The 23,442-nt window shown below is 35.2% G+C and overlaps 1 long non-coding RNA gene and 1 pseudogene across 1 annotated transcript; both read left to right on the forward strand.

Annotated features, from left to right (window-relative positions):
* Positions 1-14,152: 14,152 nt before the first annotated feature.
* On the forward strand, positions 14,153-19,799 carry LOC143574687 (protein GAMETE EXPRESSED 2-like; annotated as a pseudogene).
* An 856-nt stretch (positions 19,800-20,655) lies between these two features.
* LOC143578710 (uncharacterized) lies at positions 20,656-22,230 on the forward strand. Its single transcript, XR_013143325.1, has 3 exons — positions 20,656-20,813; positions 21,699-21,776; positions 21,866-22,230. It is a non-coding gene; the product is annotated as an uncharacterized LOC143578710 (long non-coding RNA).
* Positions 22,231-23,442: the final 1,212 nt, after the last annotated feature.

Consider the following 23,442-nt stretch of genomic DNA (forward strand, 5'->3'; position numbering starts at 1 on the left):
TTGTTCCTCTTTGAATGGGTACGAAACCTTTCTTAGAGTTGTCCATCTTGAACCTTTTCAAGATTTTGTCAATGTATGCACTTTGATTCAAACCTATCAACCGCCTTGATCTATCCCTATAGATCTTTATCCCCAAAATATAGGCGGCTTCACTAAGATCTTTAATGGAAAACAACTTCCAAACCAGGCTTTTACACCTTCCATGGTTGGAATGTCATTCCCAAACAAAAGTATGTCATCAACATACAATACTAGGAAAGTAATGATGATCCCACTAGCTTTCTTGTACACACAAGCCTCATCAGCGTTCTTGATGAATCCAAATTTCTTGACTTCTTCATCAAAACGATGATTCCAACTTCAGATGCTTGTTTCAATCCATAGATTGATTTCTTTAACTTGCATACTTTATTAGGATGTTGTGGATCGACAAAACCTTCGGGCTGAACCATATAGACATCCTCTTTAAGATGTAAATTAGAAAAGCGGTTTTGACATCCATTTGCCAAATCTCATAGTCATAATATGCGGCTATCGCAAATAATATCCTAATAGACTTTAGCATCGCCACGGGCGAGAAAGTTTCATCATAATCAACCCCTTGAGTTTGAGCGAAACCCTTTGCTATGAGTCTAGCTTTATAAGTATCCAAGTTTCCATGTATATCAGTTTTCTTCTTGAAAACCCACTTGCTTCCAACCAGTTTGGAATTAAGAGGTGGAGCAACCAAGTCCCATACTTGGTTGTCATGCATGGATTGCATCTCAACGTTCATGGCTTCCAGCCATTTATCACAATCAGATTGCGACATTGCATCTCGGTATGTGGTGGGTTCATTAAATATACCACTAGCATCCATCCAAGAAAAATCCATATCTTTCAGGTGGGGTGCTAATTCTACCAGTCTTGCGAACGTTTTGTGTGTTTCGATCATCCATTTGATCATCATCAACAACCTCTTGTTGATTGCTAGTGTCAACCAAACGTGTATCGGCTTGTGGTTCTCGATCCTCTTCGAGTTCCATAGTTCTATCAGTTCCTTCCATAAGGAACCTTCTTTCCAAGAACTTAGCCTTGCGAGCTATAAACACTTTATGCTCATTTGGATTGTAGAAGTAATATCCCATAGAATCTTCGGGATATCCTACAAAGATACACTTAATGGAACGGCTTTCAAGTTTATCAGGGGTGTAGATCTTAACATAAGCCTCACAGCCCCATACCCTTAAATATGATAATGACGGAACTTTTCCATGCCATATTTCAAGAGGTGTCCTTTCCACTTTCTTGGTTGGTGCCATATTTAAAATACGAGCAGCAGAGATCAGTGCGAAACCTCAAAATGATAGAGGTAATGTGCTTTTAGCCATCATGGATCGAACCATATCCAATAAAGTTCGATTCCTCCTTTCAGACACACCATTATGTTGTGGTGTTCAAGGTGGAGTAAGTTGTGAGACAATCCCACAACTCCTAAGATGTTCTAGAAATGCATCATTGAGGTATTCACCTCCTCTATCGGAACGTAGTACTTTGATTGTTTTGTTGAGTTGATTTTGTACTTCATTTTGGAAGACTTTGAACATTTCAAAGGCTTCATTTTTGTGTCTTAACAAGAACACATACCCATAGCGACTATAATCGTCGGTAAAGGTAATGAAGTATCTTTCACCATTCCTTGTCATTGTCCTAAAAGGACCACATACATCCGAATGTATGATACCTAATAAGTCTTTCGCCCTTTCATTAGTTCCATTAAAGGGCTTCTTGGTCATCTTTCCCAATAAACAAGATTCACATTCATCAAATAAATCATCACTTGATTTCAAAAGACCATTCTTTTGAAGTGTATGAATGCAACCCTTGTTTATGTGACCAAGGCGACAATGCCAAAGACAAGTCTTACTCAAATCCACTTTGAGTTTCTTGGTGCTAGATTGGTACAACGTGTTATCAAAGGATGTGTTATCATGAACTAATTCGTAAATGCCATTAGACGGTATTGCTTTAAAATAAAAGACATCATTCATGAAAACACAAATACCATTGTCTACAAACTTTAAATCATAACCACATTGTCTTAAAAGAGAAACGGAGATAATGTTCCTAGTCAAACTAGGAGAATACAAAATGTTTTTCAATACAACTTCCAAACCATTTGGAAGCTTCAAAACATAATCTCCTCGGGCTTGGACATCAACCTTTGCTCCATTGCCCATGAAGAGACTTGTATCTCCTTTCTTGAAATGTTTATTTCTTTTGAACTCTTGCAATAAGCTGCAAATATGAGTTCCACATCCGGTATCCAATACCCATGTGTTAGAAGAAATAACATTAAGATCAATATGGATCATGAAAGTTGTACCCGAGGTTTTCCCCGCATCCCTCTTGTTTTTCAACTCTTTGAGATAGGTTGGAAAATCCCCTTTCCAATGTCCTATCTCACCACAACCAAAGCACGAGTCGTTTAAGCTAACCTTTAGCTTCTTTTCTTTTGGTTTGGGTGGTTCCTCTTTAGCTTTCCCTTTGACGTTACCCTTGACGTGTCCCTTACCTCTAGCAACCTTTGCTTTAGGTTCCGGGTGACGCCTCTTTACCGATTGTGTTTCTTCCATATGACATGCATGAAGCGCTTGAACCCTTTCAAAGCGTTCCACCCTAAATTGAATAAGGAACATTTCCTTAAGTTGGGTGATCATGTCATATGCCCCATGATTTTCAAAACCCTTTTGAATCTCGGGAATCATAGTTCTCAACATGAGACAATAAACTTGCACTGAATCCTCGGTGTATTTCAACCAATCGTTATAGGCATCTAAATCGTCAATGTTTGGTTCATCGGGAATAGGATCGTCCAATATGTAGGACCTTTTTTCTTGTTTGAGAACAATTCTCAAATTTCGATACCAATCCATAAAATTATTATGGTTAAGACGATCCTTATCAAGTATATCTCTTAGTGATAGGTTATGCACGGGTGGGATAATTTCGTTAGGTGGATTGTAGATTGCGGACATCTAGGCAATTTAACAAAGTTCACTTTTAGTATTTTCGATATCAATAAATTAATTTTAATCTTTAATACCCTTTATGTCTTCAAGACAATTAATGATTAAAATCTAGAATCCAACGTTTCATTCAGATAGTAGTTAGGTGATCCTTATCCTACTATTCAAATTAACAAGGTAGTCAACGTTTGACAATTGCAACCCTTTGTAACTTCTAGTTTTATGGGATCGGTTAAACATCATATGTTTAGTTGGCATGTTTAATCCCATTAACACCTTTGAACGCCATGTGCCGGTGACCCTATTCACATGGTTTCAAATCAAGTCGTCCTACTTACACATACGTGTGATTTTACACATACAAGTGGTTAGGTGACCCTCATTCCACAAGTATTGTAAAACCACCTCAAGATCACAAGTTTTCTTAAATGTGGTTAGGTGACCCTTACCCCACATGAAGTCTACAAGTGACTTAAGTGTTGTATAAAAGGATGGTGTTTAACTTGTTTTAAAAAGGGATTTAAGTTTTCTAAATTCTAGGTTGGAAAACTATATACCTTGCATTTGCATGCATTCAAATGTATGGTACTTTATTTGAAAACCCATTTTCAAAGTTCCTTTTAATAAAACCCATTTTATTGTGAAATATTTATCTTTTAATAAAACCAATTTTATTACCTAATGATTTCTAAGGAACCAATTTTATGCAAGTTGTTGATATTAAGTTTGTTAATTATCCTTATCCAAATAAGATAAAACAAAATATATAAATCAACCATGCAAGCATAAATAAACAACCACAAGTTCATAACCTTAGCCACCTAATCTTGGCCACATTGGTTGACCGAAACAAGTGTGCCAAAAGGTCTCTCCTAAAGGACGAGAAATGACACAAGGCATGTGTCGGTGAACTCCCACTTGATCCCGCATCCAAATGCTTCAAGCGTCCACCTTGTATTGTGACTCTTCCACTTTATTTGGGCTTCCAATGGGCTCCAACTTCAGCTCCTTGCTTCCTTAGGCCTCCATGTTTGGGCTTTGGCCTTTGGGCTAAAATCCCATTTTGGACTATAAGGTCCATTAAGGCCCAAAACCAAAACCGTAACCTTGTTGCATCTTATTTTACAAAAAAATATATCCTAATACATTTTTCTCTAGTAAAAGAAATACAACTAATCTACTTATTATTACAAACCAATATGAATGAATAAATAGATTAAAAACCCAAATAAAATAATATTACAACCAAATTGAATATTGAATAAATCACAACACAAACACACATCCAAACACAAGGTCATGGCTATGTTATGAACATCCAAATGTACATCCAAATATATAAGTATTACATCTCTAAATGGTTCCCCTTGTGAACCTCAAACTTTCAGCCAAGGATAAGAAAAACCGAAAGTTACGGGTTTTTTCCAAACAAAACAACCAATCATCCAAATGACTTAATTCTTCAAGATTATCACATGCATGCAAAGTATAATCTTGAAGAACCAAGGGGTAACCAAAAGCCCCAAAAATTTCGGCCATATGGTGAACCACACCATAAAACCCAAAATATTTTTAGATCTATTGATGCATGTATCCGTATAAGCGGCTCTTGATGCCATTGTTGGGTTTTAACAAGATTATCAAAGCCATATAAACCTATTTATATGAAAAACGCAGCGGATTAAAAGTTTTAAATCTTGTTATATTGATTGATATAAAACCCGTTTTATATGTAAAACCCAAGCCCCAGATCCATATACGAATTACATGCATACCAAAATAATCAACCATAGGGGGTTTATGTAATACAACCTTTCAAGAGGCAAGAAGACGAAGGAGATGACGGTTTGAATGGCTAGCCTTCAATGGAGAAGAGCCTCAAGCTTGTATACCCTCCAAGCCTTCAACAAACACCTTGCTTGCTAGGATTTAATCACTCTTGCACTTGAAAGATAAAACCTCTTGTGTTTTCTTCTTCCTTGAACCGAAATCAAAGAGAGAGAGAGAGAGAGGTTGTAGAGAGCTTTTGCATGTAATGTGGCTGGGTGGTTGTGTTTATTGTCCCAAGAAGTATTAATAAGAGAAAATGGATTTTAAACAAAAGGGTGGGAATTTTCCCCCCCAAAAGTGGGCTGGTCCTACCAGAAATTATTTTCTCTTTCCTCCTGGAACCAGACTAATACTCCATGTACTAGTCTTAGACTAATATTCCACATACCAGTCGCAGGACTAATACTCCATGTATTAGTTCACATGACTAATACTCTATGTATTAGTCACAGGTCTATTTAAACTTTGTGACATTTAACACTTTTAACATGCCATAAGTTTTATGCAAAATACCACAACCATTATCATATATATATCATTTAACCAACTTAAATAATATCATAAGATAATCTCTCTAAATAAATTATCCATATAATTTATCGATTCCTCAAGTGCAAATATTTAGAAACCCATTTTCTAAATATCATGAGTGCTAATATTTACTTGTTAGATCATATCTACAATAAATACAATGGTGTTTGTCTAGCTTGTTATTGGGTATGACCCGACTTGGATCATAACGTACTAGCCACATCAACTCTAATATGTGTCTTGGGCAGACCGATTCCTACACCATAAGAATCACCAAAAATCCCGAACAACACTCTAAAACGAAACATATCGAAATTCGATATCATTTCATACGGGATTGCTTTGGAAAGAAATTAATTGACCTTGACAAAGTACATACCGATTTTCAAAAAGCTGATTTATTTACCGAAGCATTTGACAAAACACGTTTTCAACATTTGCTTGGTTTAAATGTCTTAAAGAGCCTTTCTTTCTATCCCAAGTTGAACCAACGACGCCTCGTACGACACTTCAAGATCCTTCTTGGGTAGAAGACATGCAAGAGGAATTACAGCAGTTTGCATGTTTGGGTGTTTGGGATCTTATCGATAAACCTGCTAGAGTCAAGAAGGAGATTCCGACTCAGTGGGTATTTAAATGTAAGAAAGACGATCGTTGTGTGATCGTGAGAAACGTGGCACGATTAGTGGAGCAAGGTTTCCTTCAGCAAGAGGGTATTGACTACACTAAAGTATATGCTTCGGTTGCAAGATTGGAGACTATACGAATCTTTCTGGCTTATGCAGCTTACAAGAACATAAAAGTCAATCAAATGGATGTTAAAACTGCTTTTCTCAATGGTGAACTACACGAGGAAGTGTTTGTGTTACAGCCTCCGGGTTTTGAAGACCCCGATTATCCTGACCGAGTTTATCGCTTAAACAAGGCATTATATAGTCTACATCAAGCCCCGAGAGCTTGGTATGGCAAGCTCGCCGATCATTTGACGGATAATGGTTTCAAACGTGGGACTGTTGACTGCACTTTATTTTACAAAAACATTGGTGATGATCTTCTCCTCGTTAAGATTTATGTCGACGACATTTTCTTTGGGTCAACAAACGATGCGTTATGTAAGGAATTCGAAAAGTCAATGCAAACCAAGTTCGAAATGAGTTCGATGGGAGAGATGAACTTCTTTTTAGGGTTGCAAGTTCATCAGTCTGCGAAAGGAATCTTCATTCACCAGACTAAGTACATGAACGACGTCTTGAGCCGATTCATGATTACTGCCGGAAAAACCCCTTCTACTTCTCTTCCCGTGGGTCCCAATTTATCACCGGACGAATTGGAGATTACTGTAGATCCTACCCTATATCGAGCTATGATTGGTTCTTTAATGTATCTTACTGCGTCTCGCCCTGACATATTATATGCTGTTTGTTTATGTGCTAGGTACCAATCTAGTCCCCAAGTGACTCACCTGGCAGCGGTCAAGCATATTCATCAATATCTAAGGGGCAATCCAGACACCGGGTTATGGTACCCCGAGGACGTTACATTTGATCTTCCCGGTTATTCTGACACACACTATAGAGGATGCAAGATTAACTTTAAATCTACTATAGCAGGAAGTCAATTCTTAGGAAGCCGGCTTGTATCCTGGCAGTGTAAGAAGCAGAAAACGGTCTCCACTTCAACCGCCGAAGCTGAGTATGTTGCAGCCTCTAGTTGCTCTTCCCAGGTTTTGTGGATACAACAACATCTTAATGACTACGGTTTCAAGTTTCTTACTACTCCCATTTTAATTGATAATTCAGCTGCCATAAACATCACCAAAAATCCCGTACAACACTCTAAAACGAAACATATCGAAATTTGATATCATTTCATACGCGATTGCTTTGAAAAGAAATTAATTGACCTTGAGAAAGTACATACCTATTTTCAAAAAGCTGGTTTATTTACCAAAGCATTTGACAAAACGCGTTTTCAACTTTTGTTTGGTTTAAATGGCTTAAACACCCTTGTTTTCTATCACAAGTTGAACCAACGACGCCTCGTACGGCACTTCAAGATCCTTCTTGAGTAGAAGCCATGCAAGAGGAATTACAGCAATTTACACGTTTGAGTGTTTGGGATCTTATCGATAAACCCGCTAGAGTCAAGAAGGAGATTCCGACTAAGTGGGTATTTAAATGTAAGAAAGACGATTGTGGGGTGATCGTGAGAAACATGGCACGATTAGTGGTGAAAGGTTTCCATCAGCAAGAGGGTATTGACTACACTGAAGTATATGCTTCAGTTGCAAGATTGGAGTCTATACGAATCATTCTGACTTATGCAGCTTACAAGAACATCTATCAAATGGATGTTAAAACTGCTTTTCTCAATTGTGAACTACACAAGGAAGTGTTTGTGTTACAGCCTCCGGGTTTTGAAGACCTCGATTATCCTGACCGAGTTTATCGCTTAAACAAGGCATTATATGGTTTACATCAAGCCCCGAGAGCTTGGTATGGCACGCTCGCCGATCATCTGACGGATAATGGTTTCAAACATGGGACTGTTGACTGCACTTTATTTTACAAAAACATTGGTGATGATCTTCTCCTCGTTCAGATTTATGTCGACGACATTATCTTTGGGTCAACAAACGATGCGTTATGTAAGGAATTCGAAAAGTCAATGCAAACCAAGTTCGAAATGAGTTCGATGGGAGAGATGAACTTCTTGTTAGGGTTGCAAGTTCATCAGTCTGCGAAAGGAATCTTCGTTCACCAGACTAAGTACATGAACGACGTCTTGAGCCGATTCATGATTACTGCCGGAAAAACCCCTTTTACTCCTCTCCCCATGGGTCACAATGTATCACCGGATGAATTGGAGGATACTGTCGATCCTACCCTATATCGAGCTATGATTGGTTCTTTAATGTATCTTACTGCTTCTCGACCTGACATAATGTTTGCTGTTTGTTTATGTGCTAGGTACCAAGCTAGTCCCCGAGTGACTCATCTGGCAGCGGTCAAGCATATTCTTCAATATCTAAGGGGCAATCCAGACATCGGGTTATGGTACCCCGAGGACGTTACATTTGATCTTCCCGCTTATTCTGACTCAGACTATGGAGGATGCAAGATTAACTTTAAATCTACTACAGCAGGATGTCAATTCTTAGGAAGCCGGCTTGTTTCCTGGCAGTGTAAGAAGCAGAAAACGGTCTCCACTTTAACCGCCGATGCTGAGTATGTTTCAGCCTCTAGTTGTTGTTCCCTGGTTTTATGGATACAACAACATCTTCACGACTACTGTTTCAAGTTTCTTACTACTCCCATTTTAATTGATAATTCAGCTGTCATAAGCATCACCAAAAATCCTGTACAACACGCTAATATGAAACATATCGAAATTCGATATCATTTCATACGGGATTGCTTTGAAAAGAAATTAATTGACCATGAGAAAGTACATACCGATTTTCAAAAAGCTGATTTATTTACCAAAGCATTTAACAAAACGCGTTTTCAACTTTTGCTTGGTTTAAATGGCTTAAACACCCTTGCTTTCTATCCCAAGTTGAACCAACGACGCCTCGTACGGCACTTCAAGATCCTTCTTGGGTATAAGCCATGCAAGAGGAGTTACAGCAGTTTACACGTTTGGGTGTTTGGGATCTTATCGATAAACCCGCTAGAGTCAAGAAGGAGATTCCGACTAAGTGGGTATTTAAATGTAAGAAAGACAATCGTGGGGTGATCGTGAGAAACAAGGCACAATTAGTGGTGCAAGATTTCCATCAGCAAGCGGGTATTGACTACACTGAAGTATATACTTCGGTTGCAATATTGGAGTCTATACGAATCATTCTGGCTTATGCAGTTTACAAGAACATAAAAGTCTATCAAATGGATGTTAAAAGTGCTTTTCTCAATGGTGAACTACACGAGGAAGTGTTTGTGTTACAGTCACATGGTTTTGAAGACCCGGTTATCCTGACCGAGTTTATCGCTTAAACAAGGCATTATATGGTCTACATCAAGCCCTGAGAGCTTGGTATGGCACGCTCGCCGATCATCTGACGGATAATGGTTTCACACGTGGGATTGTTGATTGCACTTTATTTAAAAAATACATTGGTGATGATCTTCTCCTCGTTCAGATTTATGTAGACGACATTATCTTTGGGTCAACAAACGATGCATTATGTAAGGAATTCGAAATGAGTTCGCGAAAGGAATTCGAGCTTGGTCAACAAACCAAGTTCGAAATGAGTTCGATGGGAGAGATGAACTTCTTTTTAGGGTTGCAGGTTCATCAGTCCGCGAAAGGAATCTTCATTCACCAGACTAAGTACATGAACGACGTCTTTAGCCGATTCAAGATTATTGCCAGAAAAACCCCTTCTACTCCTCTCCCTGTGGGTCACAATTTAACACCGGATGAATTGGAGGATACTGTCGATCCTACCCTATATCGAGCTATGATTGGTTCTTTAATGTATCTTACTGCTTCTCGACCCGACATAATGTTTGCTGTTTGTTTATGTGCTAGGTACCAAGCTAGTCCCCGAGTGACTCACCTCGCAGCGGTCAAGCATATTCTTCAATATCTAAAGGCAATCCAGACACCGGGTTATGGTAACCCGAGGACGATACATTTGATCTTCCCGTTTATTCTAACTAAGACTATGGAGGATGCAAGATTAACTTTAAATATACTACAGCAGGATGTCAATTCTTAGGAAGCCGGCTTGTTTCCTGGCAGTGTAAGAAACAGAAAACGGTCTCCACTTCAACCGTCAAAGCTGAGAATGTTGCGGCCTCTAGTTGCTGTTCCCAGGTTTTGTGGACACAACAACATCTTCGCGAATACGGTTTCAAGTTTCTTACTACTCCCATTTTAAATGATAATTCAGCTGCCATAAGCATCACCAAAAATCTCGTACAACACTCTAAAACGAAACATATCGAAATTCGATATCATTTCATACGGGATTGCTTTGAAAATAAATTAATTGACCTTGAGAAAGTACATACCGATTTTCTAAAAGCTGATTTATTTACCAAAGAATTTGACAAAACGTGTTTTAAACTTTTGCTTGGTTTAAATGGCTTAAAGACCCTTGCTGATATCCTGAAACTAGGATAACTATCTTTATGTTTGATTTATTTTTCTTTTAAAATTTTTATTTTATTATTTTTACTTTTTTAAATTTTAGGGGTTGAAAATAGAAAATACAAAAAGATTGTGCTTTGAGTTTGTATAGATAAAACCCAAAACATTGAAAAGTTTTAAAAAAATCAAAAACATTGAACAATTTAAAAATCAAAAATAGTGTGTTTCTATGTCTTTATTGTTTTTCTTTTAAATTTTGAAAATCCAAAAAGATCTAAAAATTAAAAAAAAATTAGAAAGATTGTGAAATTTTTAGTTTTATTTATAATGAAATTTGAAAATTCAAAAAGATTGTGAATTTCTAGTTTGTACAGAAAAATCCGAAAAAGACAAAAAGATTGTGTTTTATGTATGTAAAGAGAAAAAGCAAAAGTTTTTTACTTACGTTCGCTGAAAAGTATGTCAATTACTCATATTTGAAGGACATATGCTTGTAAATGTATGGTCCTGAGATTTACTCGTAAATGTTCAGGATAGCCATTTATCTGACAATGGAAAGTAATTGGGGGCGTTCGTTATGCTTTTTACTTTATTTTCTAGCTGAAAACTATGTGGGTTATTTAAGTATGTGGAGCATGCTTGCATGGTCCTGTTATCTACTTGTAGATTGATAGGATAGCCATTAATCTATAGACTGAAAGTAACTAGGGCGATTAAAATCATTTTTGTTTTATGCTCCTCAAAATTTTGAGTTTTTTGAAGCAAAATGAGAAAATGATAGTACATTGATTGTTTGAACCCAAAATCCAGTAAGAAATAAGCTTAAAAGACTGAGTGCTTAATCATTGGTGCATTGATAGGTCTTAAACAAGTCGTTAGAGTAAAATAAGTGATATAAACATAAGGAAAAGCCAAATTGAAAGAGGTGTTAGTCTCTAGCAAAAATCTCGGTGAGGATGGCAGAAATGTAATAACCTGTCATACTCAAGCCTTATAGTTGTTTGAGCACCCAAAAATATAATAAAGTAAATAATAAGCGTTAGGATTTTGGACACTTTGAGTCTTTTTGCGGCTTAATCATCTGGGTATTCATAAACATGAATATTTCACTCGCTTTTAGAGCAAACCCAAAGTCATTAAACTTGATCACTGCTGTACTCCGTACAATCTAAATTACTGACTTGATCAAAGTCCGCTGTTGGTCATACATTTGTTCCTCCCTTACGCGCGTCTCAATACCAATAAGAAACGGACCCCAGGGGATACAATGTATGTAAGCCTACAGACGGACTCGTGCATACCTACTCATAGTACATAAACATGAATATTTCACTCGCTTTTAGAGCAAACCTAAAGTCATTAAACTTGATCACTGTTGTACTCCGTACAATCTAAATTACTGACTTGATCAAAGTCCGCTGTTGGTCATATATTTGTTCCTCCCTTGCGCGCGTCTCAATACCAATAAGAAACGGACCCCAGGGGATACAATGTATGTAAGCCTACAGACGGACTCGTGCATACCTACTCATAGTAAAGGAAACTTGATGCATTGCTCAAAAGTTCTAAAAACTTCAAAAATTTTGATCAACACTATAATGGTTTAAGTCAAGTTGGGGTGATTTGGAAACAATCAAATTAAGCTTGAACCGAGATTAGAGGCTGATAGTTTCTAATATTTTGTGCGCTAATTAAACCATTAATCATATCACAGAAATGCTCAAAAGTTTGTTATAAGATTTAAGTGGACAACAATATCAATGACCAACTTACGCCAGTCATAATATCGCTAACATATAAAACTAAGATGGAAGGGAAATTTGGTCAATATAATTCTCTGCTCAAACTCAACAAAAATCCAAAAAATATGTACTGTTTTTAAAATCATACAAAAACACAAGAACATTTTATTTTCTAATTTTTTTTAGTTTAGGATATTTTTCTTGTATATATGTTCTTATTCGATTGCTACGGACAACAAAACCGTAAGTTTTTTTTTAAAAAAAAATTCAAAATATCAAAAAGATTTTCCTTTCTTTTTACATATTATTTAATTTTTTTAAGTTATGTGTATCAAAACGTAAAACACATTAAGATATTCGATCATCGAGATATGGGTTCTCGTTGTTTAGTTTAAGTTAATACATTTAATTTAATTGATAAATTTAATTTAATGATTTAATTTAAAATTAAATAAAAGTAATTCGTTAATTATGTATAACGAATTAGGTCATTCCTAACGAATTGCATTCTAATTCGTTACCCAAATTCGCTTCCGGCACTTTATAACGAATGACATTCAATTCGTTATGCATATTTAACGAACTAGACACGAATTAAGGCTAATTCGTTAATCTTATGTTTCTAAATTAACGAATTAAGTCTAGTTCGCTATGCCACGTGTTAACTTAAAGAATAACGAATCACCTGATTCGTTATTTCAAAATTCAAACGAATCAGTTGATTCGTTACATTGAAAAACGCGTCATGTCAGACTATATAGGGTTTTGTGAAGATGATTCGTCACACTATTCACCTTTCATCTTCCCACTTATACTGTTACTCTACTCAAATTTCTCAGAATTTTTGACCTAAGAATTTCTGTATTTGTGATCCTAAGGTATAGACGATCATACTTTCATGATTTACATCAAATGTTATCCGGGTTTGATTGGTTAATTATGTGATTAAGTTACCGGGTTTAAGAGGTGTTCATAAACCATAATCTAACCAGTTTACTACATGTTTTGGAACATCATATTGATGTCATTGTAATAGTAATACGATTCCGAGATCCATTGTGATAATTGGTTTGGCTTTGTATTGCTGATTATATTTGTATTGATTTCCGATTGTAATGTTGACTTTTTAGGTTCTTGGTAATTTTGACCTTGACCAATTGAGTCAAACATTAAGCTAAAATTGGCCATTCGTTATGCTTAACGAATTCGAACTTATTCGTGTTCAATTCGTTATGCCATTCATACGAATCAGGATTACGACTCAATATTTATAACGAAGCAGAGTTGCATTCGTTATTTATAACGAATTAGAATTTAATTCGTTAACTTTTCATAGTAATTTGTTACTCCTAATTCGTTAAACATTTACTTGATAGCGAAGTAGCTGATTTGTTATAACGAATTGCCATTCGTTATAACGAATCAGTTTGTTACACGAATGACATAATTATTATATTTTTAAAATTAAAAGTATTTATAAATAAGTGTTGAGGATGGTTAGAAGTGTTGTGAATAAGGATGAGATTGAGGAGGGACAGTTTGTAGAAAGGTCACTAACACGAGAGCAGATTTCGTTACTGCTTGGCTTAAATGATGATGACTTGACCTGATGTGGAAGTAGAGAACGATGAAGAGATCTTAAATGATCCGACTATTCAGATGAATACGACATTTATTTATGAAGACGAGGAGGTAGAGATTGAAGATATGACAGCTGAGGAATACCCTGATCTGTTTCAACACACCAATGTTGATCAGGGTGCTCCTGTATTTACTGAGGAAACATTCAAAGCAGCTGAGAATCATTTGGATAACGTATCAAAGGGTAAACGTGTGGTTGATACGAGATTTGATTCGATTGAAAACCCGACTGATGCTGACATTTAGAGATGGTTTGGTAATCGAGACAAGAAAACTCGAAAGATCATTGAAGCGTATCGATACATGGATGAAGAGCAGAAGATTGAAGTTGTCGCTCGTGCTGAAGCTAATCAGATGACGTCTTTTAAGACCATATCTAAAGTGCGAGGTGACATTATTTCATGGCTTTATGATTCTTATTTGAAAGTTTGTATCGTCAAATGGGAGAACGGTATCCAATATTATGAAAAGATCACTGATGTTCTCTCGTTACTGCGTTGGGATGTTCGGACCCTCGCGTGTCGGCCGTTTATAAACCGTGGGGGTGATCGAATCGCAGATCGGTTTCAACAACATCTGCTATTCGAGGTCAACCATGGGTTTAAATTTCTTAAGCCACAGGTCCCTACTCGTAAGCGTATCAATGAGATTGATCCCAATGACGGGCTAGAGAAAGTTGGTTTTTAAAGTAAAGCCGCCAAAGATTATGAAGCGTGTGCCGGTGAAGACGTTGAATCAACATATGTATTTATCATTCAACCGTTGGTACTACGACAACCGAACTGGCGAGGACGTTATTGTTTTGTGTAAAGGGTTAAAGACTGAGCTGATAAAGATCATCAATCCGATGTGGCTCGTGAACTTGACAGAGACCGACAACGACATGCTTTTCAAGAATAAGATTTTATTTGAGCGCCGTGAAGACTATGACCGAGCAATTCAGTTTCAGCGTATTGTTCATGTGTGTCATGAGAATGGTATTCACAGCTGCAGAGATTGGCAGACCAAGCGCTTCAAGTAAATTAAAGACAAAGAGCTCAAGACGAGGGGGTGTCTGTTAGTACATGGTTTTGCGTCTCGAGTCTTTGTAATTATCGTTTATGTATTTATCGTTTTATTAATGTAATAATTAATTAAGATATTATTGTAGTTTGTTAAAGTAGTCATCTAGTTCGTTAAGAATGTTTAACGAACTAGACTTAAGTTATGCTCCTCCTGATTCGTTAAGGATGTTTAACGAATCAGGGGGTGATTCGTTAAGTTTTATTCCGTTTATTGTATGTAACGAAGTGTGTGGCTAGTTCGTTACGGAATGTGTAACGAACTAGACCCATCTTCTATATATAGTGTTTCATACACTATTTAATTTAAGTTTTGAGTTTTAACATATTAAACCTCTGCCCAATTGTTCTCTCAAGCTTCACCATAGTATTATACATACACATATAGATATATATCTAATACTAATACTAATACATAATAATAACATATTAATCAATATAGAGCATCATGAACTAGATCTGTTTATAGTTATTATTATCTTAGATCTGATTAAGGTATTCACAAGCATAAATTTGTGTGTCATAATATAGAATTGAAAGTAGTTGGGATAATGGTACAAATGTAGAAATGTTAAGGACATGGTGGATATGCCGATGGTAAATCCTGTATATAAGTGCCCTTATCGGATTTGCATTTGGGCGTTATTTTAACTATTCAAGGTTCGGTGTTATGATAAATTTTTTAATTTTATTTTAAAATTTTCTTTTCCTCAAACTTTCATGGTGTTGTTATAGTATTCTTTAATTTCGGGACGAAATTCCCTAAAGTAGGAGAGACTGTAACAACTCGGGTTTCGAATTTATATAAATACCAGACCCGTTTCCATTTTCGGGTTATTTTATTTTATAAAATATCGCGTTTACCGGAAAGATTAATTATTATTATACTACTATTTAATAAATTATACATTATATATTTATAACTTACTCATATTGGCAATTTTGACCCAAATATCAATGTTTTACTCAAAGATGTTTTCATCTCCTATTTGTAGGGACCAGATTGTAACTTTTTTTTACAACCCATATTATCAAACGGGTTATCCAGGACCAAAACCCGAACCCGTATACAATATCTTGCACCCGATTGTCTAATTGATTATCTTGGGCCACAATATTCGCGATATATTTGTTACGTTATCTCGTAATTATATTATTATTGTTATAAACGGCCTAACCGACACCTTAAATATGTTAATTCAATCGTTATTGATCCACTATTCCTTATTAGCGTGACTAACACCCGAATGATCTTGTGGAACACGAAAACAATTGATATATTTCAATTAAACGCGTCTGGACCTACACACCTTCATCGCCGACTAAAACCCTATACTCTGTTAAGTTAGAATGGTCATTTAGTACATGTTCTTATTCTGTTTCTAGCCGACTGCACCATGATTTGTCATCATATAAGGTAATTGTTTTGCTATTACAGTTCGTCTATAGTCTGCGTACGTTAACCCTAACGTTAATTGGATCATCACTTGACGGATTGATCTATTCGATTTCTAGGGTTCTTGGCTGGTTTGGGATTTTATACTTTATGGTTATATATTCAAGTTTCTGGTTAATCAACAAGGTGGACACCAGCCTACTTGGATGGTGCCTTTGCACTGTGTAACGAGGATGGTTGGGGGGTTGCAGGTTCGAACCCTCTTTGCCCGAATTTTTAGTATAATTTTTTATAACTCATTTTTAATCCTATATATTAATATAGTTAGTTATTTAAACCATTATACAAATAATATAAATACATTATATATATCAGTATCTTTATAAAACCAACGCAATAACTAATATCGTTTCCAAATATTGATTAAGATATATAGATATATAGAGCAAGGCTGAAATAAGAAGTAAAACTATCCTAAGAAGTGTAAGAAGTGTTTTTGACCCTTAAAAAAGTAAAACACACCGAACTAACAAAATAAAACACACTGAACAAAAAACACACTAACGATATCCACCATCAGATGATCACATCCAACGCCCGATATTACTTCTCGCACATCTTAAAAATAACTTACTTCTTATTCTAACCTCACCCTATATATCTATACTATATTAAAATACATATAAGATGGGCAAAATAGTCATTTCACCCAAAAACTTTTAAAGTTAAGAGGTACAGTCAACTCAAGTATATGATACAAGTGCTTTTAGCTTCTAAAGTTTGAAGATGAAATACGCGGCCAGATTCAAATTTGAAATCAAAAACAACAAGCACACTGCTCGCTGCCAAATAGTCAGATACTTACAAATGAGATCAGATCACGCAGAGAGGGGTGGAGCACTACAAACCCTAAATAGCAATCATGACGATTTACACATGAAATCGACGAATGGGAGTAGTAATCGATCATCTGCTACCTGTATTGCACTCAATTTGAGAAAGGATGAAGAATCGTCGGCCTAGGGTTTTGATAGAGATTTCCATACGTATGTTTTTGTGTGTGTGACTAATTATTATAAATTTTGTATATGTATGTATGTATGTATGTATGTGTGTGTGTGTGACTAATTATTATAAATTTTGGAGAATGTAATATGTGTTTTTAACTTGATGCAGCGGAGGCGAATCTGTCTATATCAGGAGTTGTAAAATACAGGAAAAAGGCTTCAGCAGGAATTGTAAATGATATATTGTTGCGACTGGTGGATTCATTAAATAATCCGATATTGTCACAAGAACGGAAATTGAAACTGACAGCTTCAAAGGATGGCTCTTTCTTTCCGTGCAGGTTTTATGACAATTATGATGGGACTTACAGTGGGTGCTACCAAGCATATAGTCCCGGATATTATGAGTTATGAATTTCATATGCGAAAACGTCTCTTGCCTTGGCCCTTTGGAATCCATGTTTTAGATAGTAAGTTTAAAGTTGATTTTAATACATAAAACAATTTTTTAATTTTTTTAATGATTGAAATGATCAAATTATGTAACTTTCAGATAAGTTGTTCCCTACAGTCCACAATGATACTGTCAATGTTTGGCAAGATCAGTCCACGGCGTTTAACGTTCTAGAAAATGATATCTTCTTTGACGGAGAAGGGAGACTTATTTCATTTGAAACGGTATAATTTGAAGTTTCTGATAATATCATTAGGGAAGATGAACGCACGAGGGCATTTTAGTTTTTTAGGGACTATTTATGTAATTAACTCAAATGATTTAAATAAGTTCATAAGTAAAACATGTATTGTGTCGTTAACGAATATTAATGAGAAAGGCGTAATTTGGTCTTGTTATTATTATTGTTGTTTTGGCAGCCGAGTCATGAATCTCTTTTGAAGTATGAAGCTCTCTTAAGATATACACCATATAAAGGATATTACGGATACGATAATTTTGTTTACAGAGTAGTAGATCCACATGGCAATTTTGGTGCTGGTTAGGTGGACATAAATGTCCTCACTATTCCTCCAAAGGTTGTTTCTTCTCTGAAACAGTTGGAGGCAGTTGAAGATACTCTCAGTCCTCGATTTGGGTAAGCTGTCAAATGCTCTAGAAAGTAGAAACTTCCAAAATGTTTTGCATTTTTGCAGTTCTAATAATCTCTTTTCTCAGTGGTTTTTCTGGCTTTGAGATGGGATATTCAGATCCACTAGAAAGCATTTCTTTTATCCTGACCGCACGAAATGGGACTGTTTTTCTTTCTCTTCTTTTAATGCAACTTTGGCATCCAATATGGAATGAACTTACAGTCACTAAAATGGAAGGAACAGATGAATGCTTGAACATAACGGGCCGTTTGGACGTCATTAACTTTGCGCTAAAGTCACTCCAATAAATTGGGTACTACATACGATTGATTGGTTATTAATTTATTATCGAGTGATTGACATTTTTAATGTTTGATTATTGGCATGCGTGTTGTTTATGAAGCAAAAACGCGAACTTCAGTGGCGATGATGTTATTGCGGTCTCCACCACTAATACAAATGGAAAAGGACATTTGGATGTTCCAATACATGTGGAACCGGTTAATGATCCTCCAGTTATTAACGTGCCTAAGTTTATTATACTGGAGAATGAGAATGAAAATAAAGGATTCTTGATATTTGATAGACGACGAGACATGTTTAATTTCTTCATTTGGGATCCAGATCATCATACTTTCCCAGGTACATTCAGTTATTAGATAATAACTATTCAACTTATTTTCATTCCCATACATATAATTCATGGCAGGGAATGAGACTGACTTCCGCGTGATGTTTTCGGTGGAAGTAAGTTCTGGAACATTATCAGCCAAACTGCCAGCTCAGCTTATAAGCACAACTGAAGTGAAAAGAAGCAAACAATGGCAACCCCTTGAAACATTTGTTAAAATCTCAAAACATTTTACTTTGAACAACGTTAAAGGCAATAGATTTCTGGGAACGATTAACGAGTGCAACACTCTTCTTCAGCAACTAATTTATTATGTGAGTATCAATCATGTTTCATGTTTTTAGTACTTACATATTCAATGTATGAACAATGATGATTGCAGGGTGACAAACATGTTGGAGTCCTTATATTGAGGGTTAATGATATGGGGTGGTACGGTTGTTATCCCGATTGCTCAGAGATGATGTCAGCGCCTCTTATGTCCGAAGCTACTGTAAAATTAATAACAGGATCACCCATGAATTCATTAGTAGCTCATTGTAAGTTGATTTATTTAGCTACCAACATTTTGTATTATTATATAATTTGTGCTACTTTAATGTTTATAACATGATGCGCAGCTCTTGGATTAGTGATTGTGATTGAATTCATTGTACTATCTTCACTGGCTGTGATTTTGATGTTTTTCACATGTAAATGTGTAATCGTTCTTTTACGTGAAAAGAAGAAACGACAAGCAGAGTCTCAGAATCTTCAACTTAACGAATAGATGGTGAAGAACCTCCCAACATAACGAAACCGTATGTATTACTGGTTTGTTATTTGTGTAATATGTATTTCATAATTTACATGTTATATATGGTTACCTATTTTTTGTGATGGGTATATCATTAGGAGTTCCCATTGATGCCCAATTGGATTTATATTCTAAAAATGTTGATCAATGAAGTCTGCAATGCATAGTGACTATATGTGTTTTGAGTCAAGCATCATGAAACAAATTAACATGCTCACATGGTAGATTAAATAATTTCCATTTTTGATGATGCCCAACGTGTCGAAACAACTGGACCGTTTTTATACCCGTGTTTTGAACGTGTAATCTGTGTTTAAAGGGACCAACTGAAGCTTCTTGGGGTCGGATCGAAGACAGCCATCACAGGTATGTAGGTTTTGTGATGTTTTCAACCCTGATTTTCAATAGTTTTATGATTCTGGGATATTCTGTACAAAATATGAGAGTTAAATTCATAGTCGAAGGTTTTACGGTTTTAAAATGTATATGCATACATATCTTTTACATATACCAAATTTTATAAAAATTGATTCCATGTCTTGATTATGAATGATCCAGAGACAAGCTTATGGAAACTACTGAAATTTAATCTTTTTTGAAATTACTGCTCCAGATATAGTTGCCCCTATAATTGAAATTTAATTCACTATCTGAAAATTAAATCTATAATACTATAGGCATATTTATTTTAGAGTTGATTATGATTATTTCTATTTGGTACTAATTTATTATTAGGGCGATTCATGTCTTCGGGCTTAGATTCTGTAATGACATTATTAATTTTATGTCACTGCTTATATTCTGACATTAATAATTTGAATTTATTTCTTTTAAACACCAGCTTTCTTAGGGTTAAAATGGCTTATAGTTAATACAAATTTTAAAAAGAGTGAATTAGGATCAATATGAGTCAGTTTTAGAAATGGATCAATTTCAGTCGGGTCATAATGGTTTATGAGAAAGAAAATATGAAAAAACTAATATGATGTCACCATCCATGCTAAAAAAATCAAAAGAAGGCCCGAGTCAAAAAAAGTTCAGGTTAATGCAGTTTTTAGGAAAAGTCCGTTCGGGTCAAAATGGGTCATTTTATAATGCCAAATTTTGATTCGCATAAAAATGGATTGTTTTTTAAAAAATAACAATTTACTGGACTCATATTATAAAGCTTATTGGTGTCTTTACATTTGGTGGACTCATTTTTAGCAGGCCCAACAGTGCATTTAATATTACACGAATAAGAAAAGTCCGCTTTTACGGTTTTTATGGTTCGGTTTGGTTTGGTTTTAGGTACATGGTAAAAACTGAAACCGATTTGGGAATTTTTCTTTGAAAAAAGACCAAACTGGCAATTTTGGGTTGGGTCCGACTATTTTAGTTCTATTATGTTGAATATGAGCCATAGTATTGTATGACCCTTTTTGTTCATTTAACCAACTAGTATATGATTAGAGCTCCAAACAAGCCGAGCCAATCAAAGCCCGAGCTCAACAAGGCCTGGACTTGGCTTGTTTAACATACTTGGACTCGAGCCCGACTTGTTTTGAGCTCTATTTTAAAAACTCGACATTGGCTCGCGAGTAGTTTTCTAAGCTCGATCCGAGCTTGGGCTGACTTGACTTGACTTATTTTAATAATTTGTAATATATTATTGTACATCTATATACATATTTTTTATATTTATATTTGAGTTATAATTGTTAAAAACATAATATATTTTATTTAGTTATTTTATCATAACTTATAGATAACAGTAATTATTATGTAAATATATATTTAATAGTTTAAATAAAAAGTATATAAATAATATGCTTTATATGTTAATGCTACTGGTGATATCAGAGAAAGAGCTTAAACAAATGTGAATTTGAGAGTTCCGTTATGAGTTTGCAATTTGAGAGGAGCTTATTGCTGTTGGTTGCAGCCGCATGTACAATTGCAATAACCCAGGTCCCAGGTTAGTCACAAGTCACTGTGTATCAGTTCATATTACATTAATCTATAGATTAAGGTGATTAAATTTGAGGTATTTTTTTCAGCCATTGGATAGTGCTGCATCAAGGATGCAAACGAGTGACTTTGGAAGTCATAAGGCATATGGAAGACCCTTTCGAAGGTAACACGGGGAGAAGCTTTTGATTGACTCGGTATATCAATTTTGCTTACAATAAATCTAGTAGCGTGTTTGACTTTAAAAGTCAACATACCCTATTAAGTAGCGGTTTCAGGTTACTTGATAGTGGTTCTACTTTTCATAGAACATTTGCTTCAAGGCAAAGTAAATGATCATGTCTTTGTTTATACTCATTTACTGGTAATCATATTGTAGAAATAACACCATTTTTTGACCATCTTATATTTATTCTCAATTTTACTTCATGTACGTTTGTATTGTTAAAGAAGTAAAGTTATTATTACAGAATAAATTATAGTGTTTAATTGGATGATGGGCTACTCAGTTTCGTGTTCACGAATTAAGTAGTCGTTTACCCAGGTTTTGGTTGCCTTTGAGTTGTGCATTAAGTTGAATTCATTATGGACTTATTGTGTGTTTGGTTGATATGTGTTTATAAAATTTTCTTTCTATAATTAAACCAACCAAGCTAGCTTGGTTTAAAAATTAGAATAAATCTTAGATTGAGCTCATATCTTCAGCTTGGTTTCGAAACTGAGTCAAGCTTGCCTTGGTGCGGCAGTTAACCCGTGAACACTCATATATTAGGCAAGCTGTAAAAAAAAGCCCGATGTAAAGTGTCGCTGCCGTCACATCGCGCGGGCATCTACTAGTATATATATATGTATATACTTTAGTTGGTAAAAAATGTTAAAGGTTGATGATAAGGATTTTAACAATAAGTTTTAGATGTAAAATACGGAATAATCTTGTACTTAAGATATTTAAAATACGTATTTTATGAAAGGATTTTTATTTAAATGTTATTATATATTGTTATTTGTATTAATTTAAATGTAAACGTTATTAAATAACAATCTCTTTATGTGATATTTTATTTGGCTAAGTATTTTATAAATGAATGTCATTTTTATAAATATATACTAGGATAGTGCCCGTGTTAGACACGGGTTGACAATAGATATATAACAAAATGTATATAAACTACCATACAATATAATGATATATAAACATTCAAAAACATCCACAAAAAAAAAACAGCAAACCATTGTCTACATAATAACCTAATAGATACAAATATTTCATTGTCTTATCAAACACATTAAACCATTAGATATTAACATGACTTGAACATGATGACCTTGAAAATTTCCGTCCAAAAGAAAATCATCCACCTTAAACACCTGAAAAATATAAACAAACCATTGAACGTAATTAAGTAACCAAAAAGTTAATGTATATCATAATGAAAGGGTGATATTTAAATATGTAGCTACTTATGTTGAGGTATAAAGAAAAATGAGAAAATGTAACAATTAGCAATTAAATATAGACAATCATAACCTTTAAAAACAAAACCTATCTAAAATAATACTTCATATAAAATACAACCTACGTTTATAACCAGAAACAAAACAAATGAATCAATTTGGTAATCACAAATTAAAGTATATTGAAACTATAATATTAGAGAGACAGACA

This window comes from Bidens hawaiensis, unplaced genomic scaffold (assembly GCF_021521415.1).
Source record: "Bidens hawaiensis isolate Kalapana, Puna unplaced genomic scaffold, B.hawaiensis_p1.1 tig00000142_1, whole genome shotgun sequence".
NCBI lineage: Eukaryota > Viridiplantae > Streptophyta > Magnoliopsida > Asterales > Asteraceae > Bidens > Bidens hawaiensis.